This window comes from Amblyraja radiata, chromosome 29 (genome assembly GCF_010909765.2).
Source record: "Amblyraja radiata isolate CabotCenter1 chromosome 29, sAmbRad1.1.pri, whole genome shotgun sequence".
In the NCBI taxonomy this organism is placed as follows: Eukaryota; Metazoa; Chordata; class Chondrichthyes; order Rajiformes; family Rajidae; genus Amblyraja; species Amblyraja radiata.
The window spans coordinates 7,005,926-7,018,154 of NC_045984.1; the positions used below are offsets into that span (position 1 = coordinate 7,005,926).

General features: G+C 44.7%; 1 pseudogene; it reads right to left on the reverse strand.

Annotated features, from left to right (window-relative positions):
• Positions 1 to 418: 418 nt before the first annotated feature.
• On the reverse strand, positions 419 to 527 carry LOC116989762 (annotated as a pseudogene).
• Positions 528 to 12,229: the final 11,702 nt, after the last annotated feature.

Consider the following 12,229-nt stretch of genomic DNA (forward strand, 5'->3'; position numbering starts at 1 on the left):
AATTTTGATTCAATTGGATGGATAATGATCCTAGTTTCCAAATAATTGTTAAGTGGCTGTTACCGTTTGTTCAGCCCGTCCTAAGTTTCCACACAATTAGTATGTCATCCAAAGAAGCCATTACCATTGTGTGGCTGGTTGTCATATTTTGTAAATAACCTAGGTGCTAATGTAAACACATTAGGTAGTGCTCTATACTGCTAGAGCTGAGCCATCCAATTAGATAAAAATAACGTCCGTGGTCACCTGTTATGGGTACTGAAATTGTAAGCATCCTTTGAATCAATGCTTGCCATTTTCGTTCTTAAAACGAATATACTTAACAATAGAAAAGGTCTCTGTTCTTAAAACGAATATATCGTTTTATTTATTTTTCACTTTTTAAATTTTTTTTTAAATCTTTTTTATTTATTTATTTATTTATTTAATTTTATAATATATGGTCCCTAGATAAGGGACATATCAGACATTTAAACTGATAAGAACAGATATTATACTTGATCTTAGCCAAAAAGCCGAGATCTGATCTATGATTGATGCGTCAAGCGCCATATCCTATTTTGTTAGGAAGGGAATGCGTAGATAATAATTCTTCCCTTGCAATGCAGCTAAAACCCCATCTGTTGCTGATGTCCAGTGTCTGTATCCCATATGACATATTTGGTAATTGGTGATTATGTCTGGATACGAGTAGATCGGCATCTGGTGTTCCATATCGTGTAGAAACATCAGCAAATACTATAGCCCAATATCCATTTGGTGTTGTCCTCCAAATTCCTCTCTCGATATATCAGCTGGACTAGAAGATTATGTGTTGTAAAATTCTATTGTGTATCCCCGGATACTGTTTAAGATATGAGTGTCAAAAAGTTATTTATTCGATGTCTTCTCGCACCAACCTCCTTGCTTCCTTCTGGTTTTACTGTTTTCTTCTGGATCCCCGAGGCCGTGTGTTGTGGGTGTACACATCTTCCAGCATAGGGGCGATACCTTTGAGGATGATGTTTGGACGTTTAGATGAGCTCCAGTTTGGCTTCATTGTCCAACTCCTTGACCTTCTAGATAGGTCACCCCCAAATAAAAAGATTTTGCTAGGAGGTTTCGGGTTTACACAGGCCCGCATCAATCCCGGTTGGATGTAACCAGATGCATAAATTGATTAGTTTAGTACATTCAGGGATTTACAATCCCCGGTGGCAAGTGACAGCTATGGTGTCAGCTAATGTTTGCCCCTGCAGTAGTTAGAAAACATATGGTCTATGCTGGCTTCTAACCTGGTTTGTAGATCTTTCCCAGTTAGCTTTACTCACAGCTGTACTGTTGTTCCCCCTGAAACATAGACAGACATTCCCGTGTGACTTCCCAGATGGGAATGGAATTTGTCAGTAATTTTTTGGACTGCTAAATCCTTCAGTCACAACATAAGTATTCCTGTATTTCTATCAGGAAAGGACCAATAATGCACTCTATGTACTTTGTGACTTAGAAAAGGCATCACCTCATTGTTACAGCTCTTACATCTGTTTACCTGTCCAGGGTTTGCCCTAGACTTGACCCCAGCACTCTTCTGACAGAAGAGTCTACTGGGGAGAGAGAAGCATGATTATAGCCCTATAGAAAAGGTGCTGCTTCCTTCTCCCTGAGTCTGTCTTTTCCTCAACCACTTCCCTGTAATAGTAGAAGTGAAATACAGCCCTGTATAAGGTGCTGCTATGGGACTTACCCACTGGAGGATTTCTTCTTGGACCTGCATCGCTGCAAAACGGTATGTTCTCGCAGGTGCAGGCCCCGCAGTGCCAATGCGGTGCAGTGTACACGGTCACTGTGCCGCCTGTATCCCCGTTGGCCTGCGGTGTTCCAAAGCGCGGTGCAGTGCTCACAGCACTGAGCCGCCCGTACTGCCGTTAGCCTGCGGTGCTCCAACGCGGTTCAGTCCTCTCGGGGAGCTGGCCGCTCGCAACCCGCAGGTATCGCAGTTTTAACGCGGTGCAGTGCTTCCCGCACTGTGCCGCTCCTTCTCTACTTGGGCCTGCGGTGCTCCAACGCGGTGCAGTCCTCTCGGGGAGCTGGCCGCTCGCAGCCGCAGGTCTGGTAGTTTAAAAAAAAATGCGGTGCAGTGCTTCCCGCACTGTGCCGCTCCTTCTCCACTTGGGCCTGGGGTGCTCCAACGCGGTCCAGTCCTCTCGGGGAACTGGCCGCTCATGACCCAGGCCCAGCGGCTCCAACGCGTACTCGGTGCTCTCGGGCACTGACCGCTTGCCGCTATTTTTAGTGCTGTGGAAAACCCAGAATGGTGGCTCCAGAATGCTCCACCGCTGTCGGCGTCCTGCTGGAGCTGAGGTCGGCTCCGGCTCCCGTTTAAGGGAGATAGTGGTGCCCCCGGCCGTTGCTGGCTGCCTGCAGTTCTGCAGACTCTCCCCAGCCACTTTTCATCAGCCTGCCTGTAAAAAAGGTAAGTCAAGAAACTAAGTTCTCCTACCTTACTTTTTGCAGGTTCAACCCTGCCGTTTGGGAGGAACGTCCTCCCCTCGTAATGACTTGTTCACAATGCGTGTAGCGATAATGACACACGTGCGTACTGGCGGGTTCTTCATGTAGTCACTCGCGTGACTCCGAAGTAAAATCTAAACTAAAGTGGTGTGTATGCCTTCAGTTCTGCATTAAGGTGAGAACAGGAGATGATCAAGAGGTGCTGTGCTGCACTGTTCTATGTTCTATGTAAGGTGTTATCAATGAGAGGGGTGGGGAGAGGGTGAGAGTGGTGGGGAGAGGGTGTGAGGGGTGGTTGAGAAACGCATGTCCAAGCACATGATTCATCTGTGACAAATGTTGAAATTCGTTTCACTTTCATGAATTATCAACAGGAGTTGGCACAGTTGGGAATACAATTTCCTCTGAGTCAGAGGGCTGGTTACCATAATATCAGCCAAAATGTTATCGTGGAAAATCACGAACTCCAGATTCAGAAACAGTTTCATCCCAGCTATTATCAGGCAACTGAAAGGAGAGCGGTCCTGACTCCCATCTACCTCGCTGAAGACCTTTAATCATCTTTAATCGGACTTTATTGTACTCCAATGTTATATCATGCACTGAATGTTGCACCCTTTATCTGTGCATGGTGGACAGCTTGATTGTTTAGTTTAGTTTAGTTTAGTTTAGTTTAGAGATACCGCTCGGAAAAGGGCCTTCGGGCCTACCGAGTTTGCACCGACCAGCAATCCCTGCACATTAGCATTACCCTACCACAATATTGTTAACCTATACACCATGCCAATTAACCTACAAACCTGAACGTCTTTGGAGTGTGGGTGGAACCATAAGTTCTCGGAGAAAAACCCACGCGATCACGGGGAGAACGTACAAACTCTGTGCAGACAGCACCCGTAGCCAGGAGCGAACCCGGGTCTCTGGCGCTGTAAGCTCTGTAAGGGAACAACTCTACCGCTGCGCCACCGTGCCACCCTCATTGTATTCATGTGTAGTCATTGGTCTGGATAACATGCCAACAAAAGCTTATCACCATACCTTGGTGCACGTGGAAATAATAAACTATACTAAACTAGACTACCAAGGTTCAAGAGAGTTTATTGTCATGTGTCCCAGATAAGACAATGAAATTCTTGCTTTGCTTCAGCACAACAGAATATAGTAGGCATAAATAAATACAGAACAGATCAGTGTGACCATATACTATTGATAATATATGTACACATATAAATAATCAGATAAAGTGCAATGAGCTATTAATGTTCAGAGTTTTGATTGAGTTGAGTTTAATAGCCTGATGGCTGTGGGGAAGCAGCTATTCCTGAAGCTGGATGTTGCAGATTTCAGGCTCCTGTACCTTCTACCTGAAGGCAGCAGGGAGATGAATTAGTGGCCAGGATGGTGTGGATCCTAGATGAAGCTGACAGCCTTTTTGAGGCAGAGACTGCGATAGATCCCCACGATGTTTGGGAGGTCAGAGCCGATGATGGACTGGGCACAGTGTTTACAACATTTTGCAGTCTTTTCCGCTTATGGGCGCTCAAGTTGCCGAACCAAGCCACTATGCAACCGGTCAGCATACTCTCTACTGTGAATCTGTAGAAGTTCGAGAGAGTCCTCCTTGACATACCGACTCTCCGTAATCTTCTCAGGAAGTAGAGACGCTGATGTGCTTTCTTTATAATTGCATCAGTGTTCTCGGACCAGGAGAGATCTTCAGAGATATGCACGCCCAGGAATTTGAAGCTCTTGACCCTCTCCACCATCGACCCGTTGATATAGACGGGACTATGGGTCCCCATCCTACCCCTTCCAAAGTCTAAATTAATTCCTTGTTTTTGCCGGTGTTGTGCGCCAGGATATTGTGCTGGCACCTTTTGGTCAAACGGTCGATCTCACTTCTATACTCTGACTCATCCCCATCAGTGATACGTCCCACAACAGTGGTGTCATCAGTGAACTTGATGATGGAGTTTGCACTATGAGCGGCTACGCAGTCATGAGTATAGAGTGAGTACAGCAGGGGGCTGAGAACGCAGCCTTGAGGTGCTCCCATGCTGGTTGTTATCGAGGCTGACACATTTCCACCAATACGGCCAGACTGTGGTCTGTGAATGAGCAAGTCGAGGATCCAATTGCAGAGGGATGTGCAGAGACCCAGTTCTGAGAGTTTGGTAACCAGCTTGGAGGGGATGATTGTATTAAATGCCTAGCTGTAGTCAACGAATAACAGCCTGACATGAGTTTTTGTTGTCCAAGTAGTCCAGAGGTGAGTGGAGAGCTAGCGAGATGTGGCTGTAAGTGAACTGCAGTGAATCCAGGTTTTTGTCGAGGTAGGAGTTGATTTGAGCCATGATCAACCACTCAAAGCACTTCATCACCACCGATGTTAGTGCCACTGGTCGATATTCATTGAGGCACGTCACCTTGCTCTTCTTGGGCACCGGTATTATTGTTGCCCTTTTAAAGCAGGTGGGAACCTCAGACCTCAGGAGTGAGAGGTTGAAAATGACCGTAAAAATTCCAGCCAGCTGGTCCGCACAGGTTTTTAGAACACGACCGGGTATACCATCAGGTCCAGGCGCTTTTCGAGATTACCATATAAGATTTCTGCCTCCTGGATGGCAATAGTAAAGGATTTAGGACTGGTTATGTCATCGTGCATTGTAATACTAGTTTGAATACAATATAAACCTCTAATAATAGCACAAAGTCGAAAAAGTACGATATAATGAAAGATTTGCTGCATAGTTGAGCCTCGAGATCTACATGTTATTTCATTTGTGAGACCGCGCTGGGAGATGCATTGAGTCAGAAGTGTTTCGTCTAAGACTTTTCAATTAACCAAATGACATGAATATTGCAGATCTAATGAAGAGTTATCCTCCACTTAATAATGGATTGTCTGGGTATTTGAGGAGAAGATTGCAATTGGCACATGCTATGTGTTATTCTGATAACAGTGGCGCAGGAATTGCTGGCAGAAAAATTATCTACGTAATTCACCCTTCATATTTCATCCTCCCCCCTACTGACAGTCACATGGAATAGCTATAATGGAGTGTGTGGGAAGGAACTGTAGATGCTGGAGTAAACTGAAGATAGACACAAAAAAGTAACTCAGCAGGACAGGCAGCATCTCTGGGGAGAAGTAATGGGTGACGTTTCGGGTCGAGACCCTTCTAGAGATATGGGGGGATGTTTCGGGTCGAGACCCCTCTTCAGACTCTTCTTCAGTCTGAAGAAGGGACTTGACCCGAAACGTTCCCCATTTCTTCTCTCCAGATATGCTGCCTGTACAGCGGAGTTACATCCGCATTTTGTCTGTCTTTAGCTATAATGGAGCTGCTGCCTAATTGTCAAATTGTGGCAATCAAGCTCTGTCAACTGACTGACAAGAATATTAAATGCTGCGGCACACAAAGGGACCACTAGGGTCACTAAATGTCTGCTGGCTCCTTATTGAGCAATCCAGTCACTAATTATACCCTCAGCATTCAACACAATTTATAGGCATATTTTTCACCTTTGAATGTTTATCCAATTTCCCTTGCTGATTGAACTTAGATGTTCCACAAAGCAGTTGTATAATCACAGATTGCAATGAGACATGCATCTATAATAAAAAGGAGTTAAATGTATATTTACGCAACTGCACATTAATTACAAATGGCTGTGAATCTGGCTTTAGAGAACACAAAGTGCTGGGGCAACTCAACGAGTCAGGCAGCATCTCCGGAGAATATGGATAGGTGGCGTTTCAGGTTGCATTCATCGTCAGTCAAATGTCTATGCAAGGTCTTTGAGACCTTTGTTTCGACATATTGCATGAGAGACAGGCTCAAAATGTGACAAAAAGCGAACATGAAGGCACAAAGTAGACAGCATGTTCACTAGAAGGAGGTCTACCAGCCTGTCCATTACTGCAACGGGCAGTTTATAAGCTGCTGAGACAGAACTTTTGAAAAGAGCACAACAGGTAACAAATCAACAAAAAAAGCTGCAAGTCCCAAAAGGTGAGGCAGCATCTGTAGAGAGAAAAGTAAGATGCAACTTCGAAATTTCAACTCTTCTCGGTTCACTGTTGATCTGTTTTTATTTCAGACTTCCCACGTGTGCAGCATTTTATTTTGATCCCCCAAACTGTGATCTGTTGAGTTCTGCATTATGTCCTGAGTTAGACCACAACTTTATTTCATTGCACTTTTGCTTTCCTTTCTGTAGTGTTTCTTCCATTCATTCTGCCTTTCATCGCCTTTCTCTTTCATCAAATCATAAGTAAAAAATTAAAACTTCTTTTAATTCCACAACCAAGTAAATTGATGGATCTGGGAGAGGGATAGGTCACAACACTTCTGCCAACCACAAGATGCTGCAAAGAACTTGATCACCCACAGAGGTACATCATTCACCATTGTAAAATGGGAAACGTGGCCGCCCTTTTCTGCACTACAAACCCCCACAAACAGCAATGTGATAATATATTTCAGGGCTATTTATTCCAGACATTGGGGGATACTTGCTCTTTTTCCAAATGCTATTATGGACATTTTTTATGGTCTCCTGTGAGGTCAGACAGAGCCTCGATGCATTATTATGTGTGAAAAGTGGCATATCTAATACCTCAGGTTCCTACGCTACTGAAACCCATCTTATCAGAGCTACCACCCACCAACTCTTGCCCTTCCCATGACCTTGCATTGACCATAACCTCCACCTTCCACCACGATCTTGGCTGTAAGCATCTGAACTGGTTGCCATGATCCTGGGGCCCCAGTCACCATCTTCTCTCTTCCTGATGCAGCCAATAGCCATACTGACCAAGGCACAGCAACCTGCCCATCCATCCTGATGAATTGTCTCGACCCGAAATGTCACCTATTCCTTTTCTCTAGAAATGCTGCCTGACCCGCTGAGTTACTCCAGCTTTTGTGTTTATCTTCAGTGTAAACCAGCATCTGCAGTTCCTTCCTACACAGATAATCCACCCTTCCCCACATTCACTCCCCATCCCAGGAGCCACTCATTACGTGTGTGATCCCAAGCATAGGAAAGGATTCAGACGCACTTTCTGCTGATGTAGGGATTGCAATAATCTCAACATTACTAACTGTACTTCACCTTATAGTATCCAGCAGACTTGCTTTCCCTCCGTAAGATATGGGGAGTCTAAGCTTTAAAGCCTTGAGGAAATACTGTTCTACCCCATCATGTATTGATGATAATATGCTCTTGCTTGGCACAGCTCCTTTCTAGAAGTCGTGAGCTAGCTGACCCTGTTTGTTCCAGGTCAAGGCTAAAGAAATCTAGATTTTCTCTGATAGTTCAAAAGACAAGGGGAATCCTGTCTCTTCCAAAATAAAAATCACCTTTAATTTATTTCAATATAGTTTTAATGAAGTCTTGTTCCCAAGTGAGAGCTATCTGCATCATTGGTTCAATGGATAAAGGGGAAATCTTTTAGGACTGAGATGAGAAAAACATTTTTTACACAGAGAGTGGTAAATCTCTGGAATTCTCTGCCACAGAATGTAGTTGAGGCCAGTTCATTGGCTATATCTAAGAGGGAGTTAGATGTGGCCCTTGTAGCTAAAGGGATCAGGGGGTATGGAGAGAAAGCAGGTACAGGATACTGAGTTGAATGATCAGCCATGATCATATTGAATGGCAGTGCAGGCTCGAAGGGCCGAATGGCCTACTCCTGCACCTATTTTCTATGTTTCTATCAAGGCATCAGTTTAATGTATTTGATATTAAATATGCTTACTTAGATATAAGTTGCGAATGAAAAAGTTACAAAAGCATTTTTAAACCCCAGGAGAAAATCGTGACTAACCATTAAGTTCGTGAGACTGATTGACTTTCAGGGTGATCTTTGTAGCAATTATCTAAAAACAATTGATTGATTTATTGAAAGATATGAGTCCACGCTGACCATCGATCACCTGTTCACTCTATTTCAACGTTATTGCACTTTCACATCCATTCCCTGCACACCAGGGGCAATTTGCAGAGGCAAATCAAGCTATCAACCCAATCTTCTTTCGGATGCGTTTAAGAAGGAACTGCAGATGCTGGAAAATTGAAGGTACACAAAAATGCTGGAGAAACTCAGCGGGTGCAGCAGCATGTTGGAGCGAAGGAAATAGGCAACGTTTCGTCCCGAAACGTTGCCTAATTCCTTCGCTCCATAGATGCTGCTGCACCCGCTGAGTTTCTCCAGCATTTTGTGTACCTTCTTTGGGATGCAACAGGAAATTAGAGCACAAGGAGGTAACCTACGTGGTCACAGGGACAACGTGGGAAGCAGGGAGACAACGCCCGAGGACAGGATCGAACACAGGGGCTCTGGTGCTCTGAGGCAGCAGCTCCACCAGCTGCGTCATTGTGCCACCCAGCAGTCTGCTCGGAAAATTCTCTTTTAACGTCAGTATCCATCCTTTCTTTGTATATCACAATTATCTTTGCTCAATCTCTAAGAAATATCAGTACTCATTTAGATTTCAAAAACTAAACAACCTGATGTAACTCATGGCTTGGCACAGTGGCATAACGGTAGAGATGCTACCTTGCAGTGCCACAGACCAGGGTTCGATCCTGACTGTAGGTGCTGTCTGCGCAGAGGTTGTACGTTCTCCCCGTGACCGCGTGGATTTTCTCCGGGATTTTCTCCGGGAGCTCCGGTTTCCTCCCACATTCCAAAGATGTACAGGTTTGTTAGTTAATTGGCTTCGGTAGAAATTGAAAATTGTCCCTAGTGTGTAGGATAGTGCTCGTGTACAGGGATTACTGGTCGGTGCAGACTCGGTGGGCCGAAGGGCCTGTTTCCATGCTGTATCACCAAACCAAACTAAACTAAACCGACAAACATGTACTCTTTCCCTCATTAAATTTTCTTTGTACCATCTCCTCCTCTAACTCATCTTCCTGATAAATTTTCAGTTGACTTCAAGAGTCCTGAGAGATTGGATTATTAGCCAACAAATCCCAGCTCCTATGAAAGATTAAAGAAAAAGAGATTCAGCCTGTTCTGTCTTGCAAACAGAAAAATTGTGGATAAGCCAACACAAAAATAATCAGAACCAAAAGATGACATATCCATTAGCAGCTAGCATATGCTGCAAGATACTTTAAATTCTAATCACATTACTGCGTGTGCATATCAATAACATATATAGGTACACACCACCTGTACGAAAATGCTTAATGCATGTACATGTCTATATATATTCATGCCCTCTGCCAGTTAGAAGGTCCATATGCATTATCTGTGCTAGTTGGCTGGAAGGTGATATGCATTATCTATGCATGAACCAAGGAGCCTATTATTGACTTCAGGAAAGGGAAAGCAAGGGTCCATGAACCTGTCTTTATCAGTGGTATGGCAGTGGAGAGAGACAACCACTGAGCATTTCTGATGTTCACGTTTCTGAACATAAGCATCTCTGAAGATTACCCCAGGCAACAACACGTTGACACAAATACCAAGAAGGTTCGTCAATGTCTCTGAAAACAGTCACAAAATGCTGGAGTAACTCAGCACATCAGTCAGTAGCTCTGGAAAAAAGGAATAGGTGGCATTCCAGGTCGAGACCTTGCTTCAGACTGAGAGTCAGCGAAGAGGGAAGATTGAGGTATGAAAAGGTTCAGACTAAATCAGTGCCAGCACTGTTGAGCAAGGAAAGGTGGAGCTCACAGTGGTCCATTGTTGGTTGTGGAAGGCATGATAACAAAGGGATATATGGACGCAAACTAGCTGGACAACTTGGGTGGGAGTGGTGGGGGGCAGAGAGAGAGGGAATGCAAGGGTTATTTGAAATTAGAGAAACCAATATTCATACCGTTGGATTGTAAGTCGCCCAAGAGAAATATGAGGTGCTGTATCTGTAATCTGCGCGTGACCTCACTCATAGGCAATGAGTCCATCTCACTACCTAATTATGACAGTGGAGGAGGCCCAGGACAGAAAGGTCAGTATGGGAATGGGAAGATGAGTTAAAGTGTTTGGAGACTCAGAAATCACATAGGCCAAGGCGGACTGAGCGAAGGTGTTGTTATCCAACTCATCACTGCCTCTACTTCCTATGAAGTTGAAGGAGCTTCAGCATGTTGCTGAATACTATCAAACTTATACAGGGGTATATTGGAGAGCATACTGACTGGTTGCATAATGGCCTCGTTCAGTAATGAGAATGCCCAAGAAAAAAAGAGAATGCAGAAAGTTGTGCACCTTGCCTGGTCTTCTTCGAGTCCGTTGCAATCTCAGATGTCGTTCTGCCAGTATCTGGCACAGGTCACAGCTGCTCGGGTTGGTTCATCACGGGAACTGACCTCCACACCATCAAAGGGATCTGCAGAATGCACTGCCTGAAGAAGTCAGCTAACATTAAAGTCCCACACCACACTGGCCACACTCTCTTCTTACTGCGACCTTTGGGGAAGTGGTACAGGAGCCTGAGAACTAGAACTTCCAGGTACAGGAACAGCTTTGAGAGTGAAGAGTCGAGAGAGTGTTTAATGTTTAATTGTAATAAGTACTGGCAATAGAACAATTAAATTCTTACTCTCTGGAGCTTAACAGGTTCATTAATGCAATAATACACAGATAAATATATAATAATCAAGAATACAATAAATTAATAACTGTAATACTGCATAGCCATAATAGTACACAACCAAAGTCCATAGTGCAACCAAAGACACAGCCCATAGAAGATCATTGGTAGGTAGTGGTTGGTGTTGTGTAATGTCCAAGAGCCAGATGGTTGTTGAGAAGGAGCTTTTCATGAACCTGGTTCCCATTAGGGTAGGGAACCACACTGCATAACCTTAACTCCAATGCTACTTCGGTATTGATCTACTGTGGACTTTTTCGAGGTTGCACTAGGTATTTTATCTTATCTGAAGTCAGGTCCCGTCCCAAAACATCAAGTTCAAGTTCAAGTTCAAGTTCACATTTATGTCACATGCACCAATTAAGGTACAGTGAAATGAGTTACCCTGCAGCCATACAATCAAAAAGAACACAATACACAATGGAATTTAACATAAACATCCACCACAGTGGAACCAACATTCTTCACTGTGATGGAAGGCAATAACGTTCAGTCAATCTTCCTCCTTTGTTCATCCGTGGTCGGGGCCATGAACCCTCCGTGATCGCCGCTACAGACGACCCGATGTACAAGCCCTCTCATCGGGATGATCGAAACTCCGACGTCGGGCTGGATTGGAACACTCGGTTTGGAGTTCCCGGATCGGCCACTTTCTGACCGGAGACCGCGGCTTCACGATGTTATAGGCCGCAGGTTGGCAGTCAGAGCACTTCTTCTGACGAACCCCGGGCAAGGGATCGCCCCGTTCCGTGATAGAAAGTCCATGCCGCGCCCACGGCTAGAAGCTCCGCAGACCACGGCTTCTTGATGTTATAGTCTGCAGGCCGGAAATCGGAGTACTTCTTCTAGCAATCCCTGGCAAGTGATCACCCTACTCCATGATGGTAAGTCCGCTGCGCCTGCGACTGAAGCTCTGGGCCGGTCTCCGAGAAAGGCCGCACCAAACCAGTTATTAGGCCGCGAGGAGGGGCGAAGATGCGACAAAGAGAAAAGTTGCATCTCCGTCGAGGTAAGTGACTGAAAAACAGTGTCCCCCTATTCCCCCCACACTAAAACATACATTTAGACATACTAAAAAACAAATTAAGTCGAAAGGACGAACACCCTGCTGTCAAGGCTGCTGC